Source organism: Syzygium oleosum, unplaced genomic scaffold (assembly GCF_021117445.2).
Source record: "Syzygium oleosum isolate NSW1041296 unplaced genomic scaffold, Sole_v2.1 Sole_v2.25, whole genome shotgun sequence".
Lineage (NCBI taxonomy): Eukaryota > Viridiplantae > Streptophyta > Magnoliopsida > Myrtales > Myrtaceae > Syzygium > Syzygium oleosum.
The window spans coordinates 4,987,233-4,997,111 of NW_026607509.1; the positions used below are offsets into that span (position 1 = coordinate 4,987,233).

Here is a 9,879-nt window from a genome sequence, read left to right on the forward strand (position 1 = left end):
TGAAATTTTGTGAAATTACAGCCAACTGTTCTAAAAACTTAAGCCGTTAGATGAAGACGTGATTTAATATTTAATTATTTTAGCACTCTCTTTCACGTTTAGTTTGGTTTTTTTTGGCCTAATACTAAGCGTGGACATATTTAATTAGAGAGGTAAATGGGGCCCGAAAAGATTTGAACTTGGAATCTTCAGTTCTGAAAAAAATATTAGGTGGTCCGGAATCGTCAAGTCAGCATGGTCCCGGACCACTCGTGAATCACGTGGCGCTTGTGGGGCCGGCTCGCCTGGATGGAAATTTTGCACAAAAAAATAATTTTCGTTATCTCTCGTTAGCCCACGCTAGCCCCCCGCCTCTCTCTTTCTCTTCTGCACGCATTTATTTCTTCTCTCATCTTCTCCTTCGTTTTCGCATTGAAGAAGAAAACCCACCGCACTTTCCTCTCTCGCTTTCAAATTTATTTTGAATCTATGCGATTTCGCTCTCAAATTTTGCTCGGCTTCCTGGTTGCTCCGGCGCTCCCTCCGTGGCGTTGTTGCTGCTCCGACGATCTTTCGCTCTCTGCTCAGTGCCATACCGTCGAGAAAGGCGCCAGCCACAAGCAAGGTTCCCCTCTTCTCCTCTTCCCTCGCGCCTGGATTCTTCGTCGATCCATTTTTTTGTGTGCCCGCGTTGAGCGGTTTTGATTGGTCTTTTTCTTTTACTTTTCTCTTTGGTGGTGGTGGGTTCGTTACAAAATGGGGGGGTAGGGGAGAGGGAGTCCCCTTATGGTTTTTTGCCACCATTGTTACTGCAAATGAAAACAAACCCAAGCATGATGCTCTGTTCTAAAAGGGCTGCTAGTTAATTTGCTTTGTGCTCTCGTTTGAAGGTTTGAAGGGATGATGACTCCGAGCCAAGGGCAAGCGGCATTGCTGACATTCTGCTCCTGCATTAGCCTCACTAGCGTTGGCCTTGTTCTTACAAACTGTTCCGGACATTGGTAACAACTGGTTTTGGGTCATTGCATTGAGCCCCTTAGCATAAGTGAAGATTGTTTTTCCTTGAAGAGTCCGATTTCTAGTGTTCCTCATTTCTGAAGAACAAAAACCGTCTGTGAATATGCAGAACCTTGATATGATATTTTGCGGTGGAGCACACTATTGAATGCGGGCATCGAGGAAGGAGCAAATTAAGGTAAAGATGATAGTGGCGGAAGAAGGACGCTATTGGAGATCGTTGAGCAGACGAGGAAGGAGCTTTAGCTCAGTGAGAAGGGAATGGTTTATGTAAAGGGCATATTCGAGAGATGACCAACACCCCAGCACTTCTGATGGGGGTGTTGGTCATCCAACACTCGAAGCACTACTTACTGCAGGGCCATGCTATTACTAGGAAGCTTAATTATGATGGTAAGGTGGATACCATGCAGACTCTGCACAACATAAATGAAGGTATTGAATTTTCTTGTTTGTTAAATGCCGGATTCCCAAAAATGGTTCATTCATATAGCTCATGACTATCTAGATGAGCTGCCTCAATTTGAACAAGCCTGGAAGAAAAATGCTAGAAAGCATTTGCCTGGTTGGAGTGAGCATTTTGATGGCCATGTACGGGTGAGTATTGCTACGAGATTTTTTTTTTTCCCTCTGCATCTTTTGTGTTAATGACAAGCAAAGCATGAATGTTTCAATTTCTTACTACTGTTAGAGATAGGCTGAATTCTGTGGTGAATTTGTTTTGCTGTTAGAGGCCTTAGCGTAACAATCTCAACATTTTGGTTGAACGTTTCATCACTTATCTTGTGAGGGTGGTGTTCTTGTTTCTAATATGCGCCTTTTGTTGGTGCCAGCCACAGCCAAGCATTGTTGAGATGATTTCCATTATATATAGATATTACAAATGTTACACTTCATAAGGAAACAATACAACAATGGAAAATAATAAACGAAAATATCATTATATTACAAGAGTTGTCAATCACTTGATTTTACCGTCTCCATGAATGACCTCGTGATTTTGATTGATATCTCTGGAATCTCCATATTCTTCTTCCTTGATTGATAAATCAGTGCCTTTACTCCCCCTCAAATTGGGAATAGGAGAATCCCAAATTCCCAATTTGCAACATAAATTTCCAAATGCATTTCTAGACAATGGTTTTGTGAAGAGATCAGCAATTTCATGCACAAACGGAACATACTGAGTCACAAGTGTTCCAAGAGCCACCTTTTCTTGCACGTAATGATAATCTAATTCAATATGTTTAGTTCTTGCATGAAACACTGGACTAATCGACATGTAAAGTGCACCGATTATCACAAAATAATATTGGTGGACTAGAGAGATGAATACCCAAGTCTCTCAAAAGGAATGATATCCATGTAATCTCTATTGCTGTCGATGCCATTGCACGATACTCTTTCTCGGCACTAGATCGAGCAACTGTTCGTTGCTTTTTAGCACTCCATGATATACAGTTGCTGCCTAAGAAAGTACAAAATCCAGTAGTCGATCGTCGAGTCAAGTGACAACTTGCCCAATCTACATCACAAAAAGCATACAAGTCCAAGGTTGACTTGGACAAGATTTGCATGCCTCGATCTTTTGTGCCGCTGACATAACGTAAAATGCACTTCACAATTTGAAAATGACTCACGGTAGGTTGATGCATGAATTGATAGACAAAATTGACTGCATGTGAAATATCCGGCCGTGTAATCGTAAGATATTGAAGAGCTCCGACGATACTTCGATATAGTGTAGGATCTGAAAATAATCTTGCATCCGAACTAGATTGAGAACTAGCGGCCGTAGGTGTGGAAACTGGTTTGTAGCCCTCCATTTGTGTACGTTTGAGAATTGACAAAGCATAATGTTGTTGGCACAAATAAAGGCCACCAGAGAATATCCTAACCTCCAAACCTAGAAAATAGTGTAACGGCCCCATATCCTTCATTGCGAATTCGCTACTCAGTGTAGAGATGAACTTATTAAGCAATTTTGGATCATCACCAGTAATAATCATGTCATCTACATATAAAAGTAGAGCTAGAATGCCATGGTTGATTTTTGAATAAATAAAGAAGGATCCGCAATGCTGCAAAAGAAACTGGATGCCAAAAGAAATGAATTAAAGCGATCAAACCATGCTCTCGGTGCTTGCTTGAGACCATACAAAGCTCTCTCTCGTTTGCAGACATAAGAAGGGTGATTTTTGTCTTCAAAATCTGGCAGTTGCTCCATATAAACAAGTTGCGATAGAAAACCATGTAAGAAGCCATTTTTAACGTCTAATTGTTTGATGGGCCAACCTTTAACAGTAGCAATGGTGAGGACCGTTCTTATACTTCCTGGTTGAACAACTGGCGAGAAAGTTTCAAGGAAATCTACTCCTGCTACTTGAGTATATCCCTTGGTGACCAATCTTGCTTTTAATCTTTCTAATGTCCCATTGGCCTTTAATTTAGACTTAAAAACCCATATGCATCCCACAACATTAGTAATTGAAGGACGTGGAACAAGAGTCCAAGTTTTATTTTGATGTAGTGCCTCGAGTTCCTCTTTCATTGCTGCCGACCACCCTAGATGCTTCAAAGCATAACGTACATTGTTCGGCTCCTTCGGTATAGAATCCATCATATGTAAATTGGCATATTGTGGATTAGGCTTCACAATACCAGCACATGCTCGAGTATTCATTGAATGATTTTGAGGGGATGAATTTGCTATTGAAGAATCATGAAGGACATCCATAGAGGAATCTTTATTTTCCAAATTGCATGGAGAATCAAGCGGAGCACTCGATGAGTCACCAATTTCAACATGATTTTGATGAACATGTGTTTCACCTTCCTCAATGTTGTCTTCGTGAGAAGTATCATTGGTAGCAGAATTTAATAAGTCATCATGCAGTTGATCAAACTTAACAGACAACGCACCTTTTTGCAAGTACAAAGGTGAAATTTCCGAGTATGATGTTATCATGTCATGATTTGGCCAGTTTATAAATTCAGATATCTTTGTTTTATCACTTTGATCCCGAAATAATGAGTTGGGCACGATATAAGGAAATACTGTCTCATAAAAAACGACATGTCGTGATGTATAGATTCGACCAGTTGGAGGATAGAGACATCGATATCCCTTATGGCGGTCACTATAGCTGAGAAACACGCATGGCAACGACCGAGCATCGAACTTATTTTTTGTGCAGTCCCTAAGATAAGGAAAGTACCTACAATCAAAAACTCGCAAAAATTATAATCTGGTTTTTTGCCAAATAAAAATTCATAGGGTGATTTCATGCCCAACACCCTTGTAGGAAGCCAATTCAAGAGAAAAACTGCGATTTGGAAGCCTTCGAGCCAATATTTTTTAGGAATTCCACTTTGATGAAGTATAGTCAAGTCAATTTCACATATGTGCCATAGAGATAATTTCGAAACTTATCAAGCAATTTCGTGAAGAGATGAGAAATTATCTTTATGGCATTTTTGAATTTGTAGAAAAATTGAAACTTCACATTCCTCAGATACATTGGCAAAAATATTTTGTAAAGCTAACCACACCTCAGCAGATGTCGTCAAGTCTACTACTTGAGCAAGAACTTCTTTGGAGAACGTCGCAATGATCCATCCCCGCAGAAGGCGATCTGACCTTCTCCATTGTAAAAAATCTGGATTTGCCACTTCCTCTGAGACTCTAGCTTCTTTTCTAGAATTAGAGGGGGTGGCTATTGTTGGACTCGGCATTGGGTACTCGCCATCAATGAATCCTACTAGATCTTGACTTTCAATTAGTGCAAGCATCTGGGCTCTCCAATAAGAATAGTTTGTTTGTGTCAGTTTCAGTGACACAAAATTGCTAATGTTCAAAGATGAGGGGTATGGATACTTAGGATTGGTGGAAGCCATGGTTAAGGATCAATTTCTTTTGAGGATATACTTTGATACCATAAAAGAACAAAGGAGTTTGATTCTTGAACTCAACGTACCATTGTTGAGATGATTTCCATTATATATAGATATTACAAATGTTACACTTCGTGAGGAAACAATACAACAATGAAAAATAATAAATGAAAATATCATTATATTACAAGAGTTGTCAATCACTTGATTTTATCATCTTCATAAATCATCTCGTGATTTTGATTGATATCTCTAGAATCTCCAGATTTTTCTTTCTTGATTGATAAATCAGTGCCTTTAAGTCATCGACGATAATTTATGAGCAGGTGCAGAATGGCGAGTGATCTGGAGCTTACGTGACCGAGAATCCAGCCCTACAATCTTTATGGTTGGCCTAGGGTGAATGTGTTGTTTGCTGATGTATTAAAATAGGAAGCAAGGGAATAAGGCTTATATGCTAAAATGTAATTCTTTGCTTGTCGACTTCGGTTTTGACCCGAGGAAACAATGTTGTGCATAGCTCCTGTGTGATGCTTGGACCTCTCAAAAGTAACGATATTGAAGAACTTTTCTTTACGTCTATGTACCATGTATTATTCATAAACGTATCAAAGCACTGTAAAAAAAGCAAGGAATATTGAGTGAGAATCGCCAAATATTACTGTAGTTAGGACTTGGAAGTAATAGGAATGGAGTGGGGGTAGGATTTTCATGGCATCAGGCATCGCATTTAGGCATTGTTATATTCATTCAAGTGAAAAGATATCTATCAGTCAATGCTAGTCTCGCTTGATTATATCTTCCTCTGTTTCCAATGACCAAAATAAGACCAAATCACAGTGCATAGGAACAAGAACATTCCATGCCACATTTAAACTTCTAACTAGGTTCGAGTCCGAATTTACTCCCTGAGAAGTGAGTCAGCCACTCCTATGCAATTGAATTAGATGGACAGGAGAGAGGAGAACCGCCGGGGAAGAAAAAGGAAGTACTATTGAGATTGATTAATCCACCTCTTCCAAAAATAGGACCCCTTCAACCAAAAAATAAATATCATCGATGTAATCAAAGAAAAATGGATCCTCTTGGGACCACGAACAGTTATCAGTATGGACAAAAATCCCCCTACTTCTCATCTAAATCCCCCCAAAAAGAAGGATGGACGTGCAAAAAATGGCAGCCCATGTTTATCAATTCGTAAAGACCTAAACTTAGCCAATGCGGTGGTAGTCTTGTGTACATTATGTTTTCGGTTACATATCTGACGAAAACATCAAAACATGTTGAGCAAACTCCTCTCATCATACTTGTTTGTCCAGTTGCAATTTTGTCTATGTGGGAACAAAAGGATGGCGAAGGGATAGTGTAGACCTCGCTCCTCCTGTGCTCAAGGCCGCAAGCAAGCAACACAATATGAGTGGAACACCTCGCTATTTCCTTAAACTCACCATGACCTGCGTCGACGATTATATCGATAAGTTCACCACATGCAAGGCACCTTGCGCACCCAGGAAAAAACAAATGCAATAAGCACTTGAAAGAAAGCATCATAAAGAGAACAAGCACGGGATTCTAGAGCATAAAATGTATAATAATAGGACCAAAAATCTAGTAGAACATATATATAACTCGCATACCTAAATCAATTTCTCTCGAAAGGCTTTTCAAATGGCTTTTGACCATTGATTGCAATTCTTCTTTTGCTCTACGAAAATGGCTATTTTCGCTTCCTGCATAAGGAGATGCAGCCCCATCAGAACCGAGGCTGGATCGGCTGCTCGACTGATGATGCTGGTCAGGAACTATAGTTGAGCTCATCCCTACATGTTCGTCCAGAAGTGCCAGGCCAGAACTACTGGGAGTTCTGGACCAACATCTCAAGCACTATGCGAAATTTCACCACTGTCTACCACCTGCAATTCACCGGACCACCGCCCACCCTCCATTATGACTCCAGAATGATGCGTAACATACAAAATGGAATACCAGTCAAGTGCAGTAGTGCAGTCAAGTATCGCAAGAAATCAGTATTCAAGAGTCCCCGGTTCATGTGGAGGCACCGGTCAAGACTCTAAAAGGATAAAAAAAGCATATTGAACCACGGTGACAAAAAACGTTAGTGAAAGATCATTAAGCGAACCCGATCACCACTCATTCGAAGCGACTAAAAATCGGACCTTGGTCCAAACATTCTGTCAAACACATGGTGCGCAGTAGACGTTCGAGCAATTAAAAACTCGAACGCACACCAAGACTTGAAAGAGACCATCAAAACACACTTGTCCAGCGACATACAGCCATAACAAGTTCAAATTCAATCAACTCAGAATTAAATTTTTCCATCTTAAAAGGATTGAAAAAAAGGGTAAAAGAAATCAAGACTTCCAATATATCTCAGTGTTTGATTGGGCATGGCAGAGATGTAGAACCAAGAAAACAGTCAGAGTAATGCAAGTTTCATCGTCCCTACCGGAATGAAGTCAAAATGGGATCCCTAGATCTCGGCCGCCCCAGCAGATTAATGGGCGAAGGAAAGCTGCGCCGGAACAGAGACGGAGCGAGCGAAAGAGCAGCGAGCGAGCGACGGACCGAGCGCGGAGCAGAGACGGAGCGAGCGCCGGAGCAAAGAGCGAGGACGAGGGACCCAAACCTTGGCTTCGTTGGAGCAGGGTCGGAGCAACCAGGAAGCCATGCGAAATTTGAGAGCGAAATCGCAGAAATTCAAAATAAATTTGAAAGCGAAAGAGGAAAGTGCGGTGGGTTTTCTTCTTCAATGCGAAAACGAAGTAGAAGAAAAGAGAGAAGAAATAAATGCGTGCAGAGGAGAGATAGAGAGGGGGATAGCGTGCGGGGCTAACGAGAGAGAATGAATATTATTTTTTTGTGCAAAATTTCTATCCGGGCGAGCCGGCACCACAAGCGTCATGCGGTTTACGTGGCGCTTCATGAGTGGTCCGGGATCATGCTGACTTGGCGGTCCCGGACCACCTAATATTTTCTCTCAGCTTTAATATCATGTGAGATTTTGTAGGATTACTGTCATTATTGAAAACAATCACAATCACCGGTAACTGATATCGAACTAAAGTCTCAATTTCCATTGCACTGAACCCAAACCCATAATCATCTTCAACAGCGACCACGAGCCGGTCAGGGGAAGCCACAGCAGCTGCAATGCAATAACCCAACCCAACTCCCATGGTCCCCCACGTCCCAGCATCCAATCGAGTCCTTGGCTCGGTCTGAACTAACACTGCCCTCCCAATGTCCATCGTATTTGCCCCTTCAGAAACCAATATTGGCGCCGGACTCCGCTGTCCCAAAATCGCATCCCTTGTGATCTTCATCGGGGTCAAGAAATTAAAGGGCACGACTTCCTTCGCCAATTGAGCCTCCATCCTCTATACCTTCTCGTTTGTCCTCTTCGAAATCGCCTCGACCCATGGATGAGACCTCCCCAAAGCAAAACGGGTCATCCTTGATCTCCTTGTTGATCAATTCCAACACCCTCTTAGCATCACCCTACCAAATCCAAGTCCGGCTTCCTCAACTCAACCTCGTCTTTGCTCACATCAACCAAAATGAACTTCACATCACGCAGTCTTTTTTACTCGCTGACATCATCAGTCACCAACCACCCACCCCACCCACCTCGAGTACCTCCCACTTCCCATGGCGGACCCGAGCCCGAACCTGACCGGAGCCCCGACCCGGATCAAAGGCAACGCCCTCGCCGCGAAGTCCCCTGGCCCTGTTCGGCAAGGACCGGATGTTCGGCGTCATGGGCATCCCCATGACCTCCTTCGCCAACCGCGCCGTTGCCCCGGGGTACGCCGCCTCCGCCTACAGCTACCTCACTGGCCGCCCCCGCGTCCTCCTCACGGTCTCCAGCCCGGGCTGCGTCCACGGCCTTGCCGGGGCGATGGCGTGGTTGGCGAAGGAGGTCATGGGGATGCCTATGACGCCGAACATCCGGTCCACGCCGAACCGGTCCAGGGGACTTCACGGCGAGGGCGTTGCCTTTGATCCGGGTCGGGGCTCCGGTCAGGTTCGGGCTCGGGTCCGCCATGGGAAGTGGGAGGTACTCGAGGTGGGTGGGGTGGGTGGTTGGTGACTGGTGATGTCAGCGAGTAAAAAAGACTGCGTGATGTGAAGTTCATTTTGGTTGATGTGAGCAAAGACGAGGTTGAGTTGAGGAAGCCGGACTTGGATTTGGTAGGGTGATGCTAAGAGGGTGTTGGAATTGATCAACAAGGAGATCAAGGATGACCCGTTTTGCTTTGGGGAGGTCTCATCCATGGGTCGAGGCGATTTCGAAGAGGACAAACGAGAAGGTATAGAGGATGGAGGCTCAATTGGCGAAGGAAGTCGTGCCCTTTAATTTCTTGACCCCGATGAAGATCACAAGGGATGCGATTTTGGGACAGCGGAGTCCGGCGCCAATATTGGTTTCTGACGGGGCAAATACGATGGACATTGGGAGGGCAGTGTTAGTTCAGACCGAGCCAAGGACTCGATTGGATGCTGGGACGTGGGGGACCATGGGAGTTGGGTTGGGTTATTGCATTGCAGCTGCTGTGGCTTGCCCTGACCTGCTCGTGGTTGCTGTTGAAGGTGATTATGGGTTTGGGTTCAGTGCGATAGAAGTTGAGACTTTAGTTCGATATCGGTTACTAGTGGTTGTGATTGTTTTCAACAATGGTAATAGTCTCACAAAATCTCACATGGTATCAGAGCTGGAGGTTCTGAGTTTAAATTTTTTCGGGCTCCATTTGCCTCTCCAATTAAATATGTCCACGCTTAGTATTAGGCAAAAAAAGACCAGACTAAGCATGAGGGAGAGTGCTAGAATAATTAAATATTAAATCACGTTTTCATCTAACAGCTTGATGAAGACGTAGTTTAATATTTAATTATTCTAACAATTTCAAACCCATGATTGTATAGCCTAAGAGACCCGTAATATGCGTCGGCCAGCAAAGATATAGC

At 43.2% G+C, this 9,879-nt stretch overlaps 1 long non-coding RNA gene across 1 annotated transcript; it reads right to left on the minus strand.

The window, feature by feature from the left end:
* Positions 1-5,910: 5,910 nt before the first annotated feature.
* On the minus strand, positions 5,911-7,465 carry LOC115687611 (uncharacterized). The gene is made up of 3 exons (XR_004006474.2): positions 7,361-7,465; positions 6,528-6,803; positions 5,911-6,344 (listed from the first exon to the last, which is right to left on the minus strand). It is a non-coding gene; the product is annotated as an uncharacterized LOC115687611 (long non-coding RNA).
* Positions 7,466-9,879: the final 2,414 nt, after the last annotated feature.